Below are 10,407 nucleotides of genomic sequence, written 5' to 3'. Positions count from 1 at the left end.
ACACACACACAAGCACACACACACACACACACACACACACCAGCACATACACACACCCCAGTACACACACACACAAGCACATACACACACCCCAGTACACAGACACACACACACATACACACACACCCCAGCACATACACACACCCCAGTACACACACACACACCCCAGCACATACACACACACCCCAGCACACACACACACACACACACACACCAGCACATACACACACACCCCAGTACACACACACACACCCCAGCACATATACACACACTCCAGTACACACACACACACACAAGCACATACACACACCCCAGTACACACACACACACACACACACACACACCAGCACATACACACACCCCAGTACACACACACACAAGCACATACACACACCCCAGTACACAGACACACATACACATACACACACACACCAGCACATACACACACCCCAGTACACACACACACACACACACACCAGCACATACACACACACCCCAGCACACACACACACACACACACACACACACACACACACACACCAGCACATGTCTAGGTCAAGCCAGATGTTTTTGAAAGCTCCCTGGGGTATCTGTGTGGAGGAAGATGGGAACAGCAAAGGCAGAATGGCAGAGCTGAGGTACAGAATGCTGGTGGCTAAGAGAAGAGAGGCCTAGCCCACAGTATGAGGCAGCCCTGTCAACAGGACCTGAGGGCAAAGCCCAGGCTGGTTCCAGGCTCTGTACCTGGGGTAAAGTTGAGTAGGAAGAGCTGGGGAGAAAGAGGAGATGCTTAAGAGCTTAGATAGTCTCAGACTGAGAACTGTGAGATCCTAGGGGACCAGAGCATAGGAAGGAACACTGAGGCAGGAGGACTGGGAGGGTGCAGTGTTGGCTGCTTGGGCCTTAAGTGAGTTCACAAGGAAGAGAAATGACCCAAGATTACCTGGAGGAGTTCCACCCTCACCTTATAAGGAGATAGAGGAGAAGACTGGAAGGCACTTGTAGTCTTGGGACTACAGAAGACAGGACAGTTCAGAAAAACCAGAAAAGAACTCCATCACATTCGCCAGATTCGGGACCCAGCAAGTTGTCTGCAGAGCATGGACACAGGGAGGCCATGGGACAAGGACTTTCTTGGAAGCACGGGAAGAATGGACAGTGGTCAGAATAGGGGCATCTGTGTGAGCCCTGGGACCTGCCCAGCCTTCCTTTGCCATGAGGAACCTTCCAGATTTGCCTCCTCAAACCCTGCCCAAGAAAAGTGCTGAGCTCATTGCCTGCCCTGGGAAAATGCTGATTCACTGTGCAGGGGGCCTGGCAAGCCAGGTTGGAAAAGGCCCAGCTCTGACTCAGGATGGACCACACCTGAGACTATTACAGAGGCTCCAGCTGTCAACAATATCAACATTTTGGGGGGCAAAAGTGGGCCAGGGTCAACCCCAATAAGCAGAGAAAGGGACACAGTCCCAGAGGACATCCCTGAACATAGGCAGCAGAATCTCCAGTGTGGAGTTCTCCAAGGGCACCAAGACTCCATCTAGGGGATCAAGGAGGGCTCCTTGGGGGAGGTGACTTAGCCCTGGGCTGAGAGAATGGGTTCATTTTGGCAGGGTAGAGAAAGGAAGGGAAGCATGTTCCTAATAGGGGCTCCCAGTGGGAAAGCAAAAGACCTTGTCAGCATCTGGCAAGAACCCTCACTGGCTGGTCCTCAGGGCAGTCTAGGAGGCTCCACAAGGCATGAGGTTGAATGGAAGCTAGCTGCTAGGTCACAAGAGAACTTTGAACATTCAGGGAAGAGTTTGAACTTTGTCCTGGACACTGGGGGGGGGGGCTCCCAACAAGAAAGACACCATCTGTCTGGGACAGCTGTGGAAAGACAGTTTGATCCTCAGTAGATGGAAATGAACCTATCATGGTCTCGGATGGGGCCGCCCCACAAGCCAGTCTGATTTTTTTTTTCTTTTTTAAATCTGGAAATTCTTCTGGTATAAAAATAGCTAAGGGCGGGGCGTCACCTGCAGCACAGGTAGAGAAAGTAGGTCATGGCTATGGGCCACCTGGAAGGTGAGCGAGGGAACTGGGGTTCAAATCACAGCCCACCACTAACTCTCTTTCCCCGTGTAGATCAGGCACCCAGCGAGCAGGGTCTACCACTCCCTCCCCCCCCCTTCTGGGGCATCCCCTCTCCCAGCTGGTGTCCAGTACCTTCTGGCATCCTTCCCAGACATCAGCAGTGCACTTCCCAGAAGAACCCAATGCTTACTTTCTTGGAGACATTGCTTCCAAGACTCGTAATTCATTTATGAGTGTATAATCCTTTATTGCTACTGTTCTTTTCCTGAGCATTTACTGAGCTCTATGCCCTGCGCTGATTTCTCCCTGATATAAGAATAACCTTTCCAGACTGGAGTGATGGCTTCTGCTTCCTGTGCAAGCATGAGAACCTGAGTTCGGATCCCCAGCACGAACTACAAAGCCAGGCATGGTGTTATATGGCTGTAATCCTAGCGCTTGGGAAGATGGAGACAGGTAGATTCCTGTAACTCACCACCCAGCTAGTCTTACCAAACTGGTGACCTGGTTCAGGTTCAGTGAGAGAATCTGTCCCCAAAAGACAAGGAGAGCTATAGAGAAAGACACCCTCAACAACCTCCAGCTTCCATTGCACAAGCACACGAATCTTCACACACACACACACACACACACACACACACACACACACACACACACACGATTATTCTTAGAGCCCTGGTCTACCTCTGTCTACTTTACACCTGGGGCTGAAGACATACTTTAGTCGGTTAAGTGCTTGCCTGACATTCAGGAAACCTGGGTTCCATCTCCAGCTCCCAATGGGTGTGGTAGTTCATGCCTACAATCTCAGCACTTGGGGGAAGGAGGCAGAAGGATTGGGAGCTCAAGGCCACCTTCAACTACATACCAAGTTTGAGGCTAGCCTGGGCTACAGGAGACTCTATCTCAAAAAATAAAAATAAAATTAAATGCCCAGTCAGTGGTAGCACACGCCTTTAATCCCAGCACTTGGGAGGCAGAGGCAGGAGGATCTCTATGAGTTAGAGGCCAGCTTGGTCTGCAGAGGGAGTTCCAGAACATCCAAGTATATACAGAGAAATTCTGACTCAAAAAACCTAAATAAATGATAAAATAAAATATTGGGGCTGAAAAGATGGCTCAGCTGTTAAGAACACTGGTTGCTCTTCCAGAGGACAGGGGTTTGGGTTCCAGCACCCACATGGAGGCTCACAACGGGCTGTAACTGCAGCTCCAGAGCATCCAGCCTCTACTTTTGACTTCTGGGGGCACCAGGCATGCTTGTGGTGCCTATGTATGTAATATGCGTACATTCAGACAACACTCCCAGAACACATAAATAATAATCTTTCTTAAAATAAATAAAAATTTCATACAGTAAAACTTACCCTTTTCATTTTCTGCCTCACAGTCCTGCAAATCCAAACACATGTACAGAATTGTGTAACCACCACCAGAACAATTCCATCATCCTCAAAAACTCCCTCGTGCTACCCTTTTATGGACACACCCTCACCACACCAGTCACCCTGGCAACCGCAGATACATTTTCCATCACTGTAGTTTTGTCTTTTCCAGACTGTCAGATAAATGACATTATCCAGTGTGTAACCTCTTGGCTGCCTTCTCTCATTTAATAGAAATGTCTTTGAGTGCCATCCAAGTTTTTGCATGTGTCAATCGCATCCCTTTTACTGTGGAATAGTAGTCTGTTGTTGAAGGATGTGCCACGTTCTGCGAACTGTTCATCCGTTGAAAGTTGTTTGGGTTGTTTGTGGCTGTGGGCTATTACAAGCAAAGCTGCTATGAACATTTGAGGGCAAGTTTTCGTGGGAAGAAAAGTTTTGATTTCTTCTCTAGGGTAAATAACAATGATGTGTTGCTTAACAACAGAGATATGTTCTGAGAAATGCAGTGGTACATGGTTTTGTCCTTGTGAGCCCATCTAGGGTGTGCTGACACAAACCTCAATGGCATAGCCCGCTGCATGCCTGGGCTTGCGGTCTAGCCTGGTTCCTGGAGGTCACAAACTGAAATAACACATCACTGAGTGGATACTGGAGGCCACAGTAAAATGGTGACATCTGAGCATCTAAGCGCACATAGCGGCAGAAAAGAGACAGTAAATGTGCAGTAGAGTGTGGGAAGGGCCAGTAACGTGGCTGGGTTGGTAGAGGTGGTGGCACACATTTTCAGTCTCAGTGAGCCCAGGGTGAAGGCAGGAGGGTCAAAGGTCAAGGTCATCTTGGGCAATCTATAGAGTTCAGGATCAATCAGGCTTACATGAAACCAGTGTCAAAAATAAAAATTTTAAGTGTGCCAGGTCTGAAAGCACAGGCCTATAATCCTTATTACTAAGGAAACTGAGGCAGGGGGACAAGAAGTACAAGGCCTGTCTGGGCAACAGTGTAAGTTCAAGAGCAACCTGAGTGATTTAGTGAGACTGTCAAAATAAGCAGTAAAAATAGGGCTGGTCCATGCACTGACTTCCCTAGGTGATAAAGTGTGATGTGGAACTGCAAGCTGAAATAAACCCTTTCCTTCCTCCCCCCAAAATAGGGCTGGGTAGAGCACTTCCTTAACATGTACAAGACTCTGGGTTCAATCCCAGCACCACAAAAAGAAAAACATGCCAAAAATCAGTTCTGGGCAGTGCACCTGTGCAGAGCATGCAGGATGGGAGGTTACACTGCTGTGCAGAGCATGCAGGATGGAGGTTATACTGCTGCATGCAGGATGGAGGTTAGACTGCTGCATGCAGGATGGAGACTATACTGCTGCATGCAGGATGGAGGTTACACTGCTGCATGCAGGATGGAGGTTACACTGATGCATGCAGGATGGAGGTTACACTGCTGCATGCAGGATGGAGGCTACACTGCTGCATGCAGGATGGAGGTTACACTGCTGCATGCAGGATGGAGGTTACACTGCTGCATGCAGGATGGAGGTTACACTGCTGCATGCAGGATGGGAGGTTACACGGCTGCATGCAGGATGGAGGTTACACGGCTGCATACAGGATGGAGGTTACACGGCTGCATGCAGGATGGAGGTTACACGGCTGCATGCAGGATGGAGGTTACACTGCTGCATGCAGGATGGAGGTTACACTGCTGCATGCAGGATGGATGTTACACTGCTGCATGCAGGATGGAGGTTACACTGCTGTGCAGAGCATGCAGGATGGAGGTTACACGGCTGCATGCAGGATGGATGTTACACTGCTGCATGCAGGATGGAGGTTACACTGCTGCATGCAGGATGGAGGTTACACTGCTGCATGCAGGATGGAGGCTACACTGCTGCATGCAGGATGGAGGTTACACTGCTGCATGCAGGATGGAGGTTACACTGCTGCATGCAGGATGGAGGCTACACTGCTGCATGCAGGATGGAGGTTACACTGCTGCATGCAGGATGGAGGTTACACTGCTGCATGCAGGATGGGAGGTTACACGGCTGCATGCAGGATGGAGGTTACACGGCTGCATACAGGATGGAGGTTACACGGCTGCATGCAGGATGGAGGTTACACGGCTGCATGCAGGATGGAGGTTACACTGCTGCATGCAGGATGGAGGTTACACGGCTGCATGCAGGATGGAGGTACACTGCTGCATGCAGGATGGAGTTACACTGCTGCATGCAGGATGGAGGTTACACTGCTGCATGCAGGATGGAGGTTACACTGCTGCATGCAGGATGGGAGGTTACACTGCTGCATGCAGGATGGAGGTTACACGGCTGCATACAGGATGGAGGTTACATGGCTGCATGCAGGATGGAGGTTACACTGCTGCATGCAGGATGGAGGTTACACTGATGCATGCAGGATGGAGGTTACACTGATGCATGCAGGATGGAGGTTACACGGCTGCATGCAGGATGGAGGTTACACTGCTGCATGCAGGATGGATGTTACACTGCTGCATGCAGGATGGAGGTTACACGGCTGCATGCTGGATGAGAGGTTACACTGCTCTATGCAGGATGGGAGGTTACACGGCTGCATGCAGGATGGAGGTTACACTGCTGCATGCAGGATGGATGTTACACTGCTGCATGCAGGATGGAGGTTACACGGCTGCATGCTGGATGAGAGGTTACACTGCTCTATGCAGGATGGAGGTTACACGGCTGCATGCAGGATGGAGGCTACATGGCTGCATGCAGGATGGAGGTTACACGGCTGCATGCAGGATGGAAGTTACACGGCTGCATGCAGAATGGATGTTACACGGCTGCATGCAGGATGGATGTTACACTGCTGCATGCAGGATGGAGGTTACACGGCTGCATGCAGGATGGGGGTTACACGGCTGTATGCAGGATGGGAGGTTACATGGCTGCATGCAGGATGGGAGGTTACACGGCTGCATGCAGGATGGAGGTTACACTGCTGCATGCAGGATGGAGGTTACACTGCTGCATGCAGGATGGAGGTTACACGGCTGCATGCAGGATGGAGGTTACACTGCTGCATGCAGGATGGAGGTTACACTGCTGCATGCAGGATGGAGGTTACACTGCTGCATGCAGGATGGGAGGTTACACGGCTGCATGCAGGATGGAGGTTACACGCTGCATGCATACACTGCTGCATCCAGGATGGAGGTTACACTGCTGCATGCAGGATGGAGGTTACACTGCTGCATGCAGGATGGAGGTTACACTGCTGCATGCAGGATGGAGGTTACACTGCTGCATGCAGGATGGAGGTTACACTGCTGCATGCAGGATGGAGGCTACACTGCTGCATGCAGGATGGAGTTTACACGGCTGCATGCTGGATGAGAGGTTACACTGCTCTATGCAGGATGGGAGGTTACACGGCTGCATGCAGGATGGAGGTTACACTGCTGCATGCAGGATGGATGTTACACTGCTGCATGCAGGATGGAGGTTACACGGCTGCATGCTGGATGAGAGGTTACACTGCTCTATGCAGGATGGGAGGTTACATGGCTGCATGCAGGATGGAAGTTACACGGCTGCATGCAGAATGGATGTTACACGGCTGCATGCAGGATGGAGGTTACACTGCTGCATGCAGGATGGAGGTTACACGGCTGCATGCAGAATGGATGTTACACGGCTGCATGCAGGATGGATGTTACACTGCTGCATGCAGGATGGAGGTTACACGGCTGCATGCAGGATGGGGGTTACACGGCTGTATGCAGGATGGGAGGTTACATGGCTGCATGCAGGATGGGAGGTTACACGGCTGCATGCAGGATGGAGGTTACACTGCTGCATGCAGGATGGAGGTTACACTGCTGCATGCAGGATGGAGGTTACACGGCTGCATGCAGGATGGAGGTTACACTGCTGCATGCAGGATGGAGGTTACACTGCTGCATGCAGGATGGAGGTTACACTGCATGCAGGATGGGAGGTTACAGGATGCAGGATGGTTACATGGCTGCATGCAGGATGCACTGCTGCATGGATGGAGGTTACACTGCTGCATGCAGGATGGAGGTTACACTGCTGCATGCAGGATGGAGGTTACACTGCTGCATGCAGGATGGAGGTTACACTGCTGCATGTAGGATGGGAGGTTACACCGCTGCATGCAGGATGGATGTTACACTACTGCATGCAGGATGGAGGTTACACTGCTGCATGCAGGATGGAGGTTACACTGCTGCATGCAGGATGGAGGTTACACTGCTGCATGCAGGATGGAGGTTACACTGCTGCATGCAGGATGGAGGCTACACTGCTGCATGCAGGATGGATGTTACACTGCTGCATGCAGGATGGAGGTTACACTGCTGCATGCAGGATGGAGGTTACACGGCTGCATGCAGGATGGCGGTTACACGGCTGCATGCAGGATGGAGGTTACACGGCTGCATGCAGGATGGAGGTTACACGGCTGCATGCAGGATGGAGGTTACATGGCTGTATGCAGGATGGAGGTTATACTGCTCTATGCAGGATGGAGGTTACACTGCTGCATGCAGGATGGAGGTTACACTGCTGCATGCAGGATGGAGGTTACACTGCTGCATGCAGGATGGATGTTACACTGCTGCATGCAGGATGGAGGTTACGTGGCTCACTGTTCTGCAGTGGAAATGAAGGTGAAGGCCCGGGCCACTATCTACTCTACTGCGTACTCCAGACACCTCACACTTAGGCCACACTGCTATGACATTTTTGCCTTAGAAACTTCTACATTTTAAAAATGTATTTCCACACGTGGTGCTTCTGGTTTAGCCCCAAACCCTGCAAACTGTGTTTTGTACGATTTTGTAATGATGTTCAGCTTTAAAAAATATTGTCAAGCCTCACAAAATACTTTATATCCTTGTTCTAGAAACAGGTTCCTGCTTGTTGGTTTTATTACTTTTTTTAAATCTCCATGTCGCTGCCTTCTACCTCTACACCCTATCTCATTGTCAGGTCATTGGGGACGGTTACACACATGGAGCCGGCATCTACTAAGATAATAAGACCATGTGGGTTACTGCAGGAAGCCAGAAAGGTGCTGTTTCACAGCCATGTTTTCTTAGGAGGCAGAAGAAATGTGTGCATGCCTGTGTAGGCCAGAGGCAATCTTCTGTGTTGTTCCTCGGGGGCCAGCACATTGTTCTCTGAAGCAGTCTCCCACTGAGCCCTGGAACTCACCAGTTTGGCTACTGAGTGGCTGGTGAGCCCCAGGGAGTCTCCTGTGTCCCCATTCCCAGCACTAAGAATGTAAGTGTGCACAGCATGGCCAGTGTTTGATGTGGGTGCTAGAGCTCAAACTCAGGTACTCACGCTTGCACAGCAAGCACTTTACCAACTAGGCCATCCTGAAATACACTCTTTCGTAACCATAAAAGGGGCTGGGATGGCACAGAGACAGCTCCACATGTAGGGCTCCTGATGCTGAGACCTGAGTTCAGAACCGGGAACACACATGGTGGAAGGTGCGAGTTGTCTGGTGGCCTTCTCAAGTGAGCCATGGTGCATGTATCAACACTCTCTCTCTCTCTCTCTCTCTCTCTCTCTCTCTCTCTCTCTCTCTCTCTCACACACACACACACACACACACACACACACACACACACACACACACACACACACACAATAAGCTAATAAATATTTTTTAAAAAAATAACCCTTAGGAAAGGGAGGCTGGGTGTAGCACAATTGGCACAGTGCTTGTCTAGCATACAGAAAGCCCTGGGATTGATAACTGGCACACGCTGTGATCTCTGAACTCAGGACATTGAGGCAGGAGGATTAGAAGTGCAAAGTCATCCTCAGCTACATAGTGAATTTGAGGTCAGATTTTGTCTCAAAAAACAAAAAGTGAGGGGCTGACGAGCTGGCTCAGTGGTTAAGAGCACTTGTTGCTCTTGCAGAGGACCCAAGTTTGGTTCTCAGCACACTTGTGGTGACTCACAACCATCCTAAATACACCCAAAGAGTGCCACCAAATGGGAACCAAATATTCAAATACCCAAGACTACAGAGGCATCTCATTCAAACCACCACATTGTGAGCAGAGGGGGCACGTGTGTGCCACAGCACACATGTGGACATCAGAAGACAATCTGTAAGCATTCTCTTTCTTTCTCTCTTTCTCATCATGCAGACTCTGGGAATTGAAATCAGATCCCTCAGGCTTGATGGCAAGCATCCCCACATGCCAAGCCATCTTGCCAACCTGTTCTGATTCATCTCTTGAAAAGGCTGCTCTTTCTTTGTTGAATAGCCCATGTGTCTTCGTACATATTAATCATATCTGCATGGATCAAATCCTGAACCTTTGCTTCTGTTTTACTCATCTCTGTATCTATCTCATTGGCAATTCCTTTGTCTTTCTATTAAATATTATAATCCACCTTTTGAAATCTACCAGAAGGGTTTCTGCTGAGATTTTGATTGGCATGTTAAGTAGACAGTTCATTTCGGGGCAGTTGACATCCACGTCTATCTTTCTGCTAACTTGCACCTTCATTAACTTCTTACAACAGCATTCTGTAGTTTTCTCCCTACAGCTCCTACAGCTCATACTTGTCTTCTTCACAAGATGACCAACCCTCATGCCGGGGAATCATGTCCACACTATATGGCACTGTCTTGGGGTTTCTGTTGCTGTGAAATGACACCATGACCACGGCATCTCTCATAAAGAAAACATTTCATCATGGCTGGCTTACCGTTCAGGGGGTTAGTCCATTATCAGCACAGGGGCGGGGGTGGGAGGGGGAGCATGGCTACACACAGGCAGACGTGGTGCTGGAGAAGAGCTAAGAGTTCTACATCTGGATCCTCAGGCAGAAGGAATAGAGTGAGCCACTAGGCCAGGTTTGAGCTTCTGAAACTGCCATGTCCTCCCCCTGAGACACA

The sequence above is a fragment of the Cricetulus griseus genome, assembly GCF_003668045.3.
Source record: "Cricetulus griseus strain 17A/GY chromosome 1 unlocalized genomic scaffold, alternate assembly CriGri-PICRH-1.0 chr1_1, whole genome shotgun sequence".
Lineage (NCBI taxonomy): Eukaryota > Metazoa > Chordata > Mammalia > Rodentia > Cricetidae > Cricetulus > Cricetulus griseus.
Note: the sequence above shows the minus strand (reverse complement) of the source record.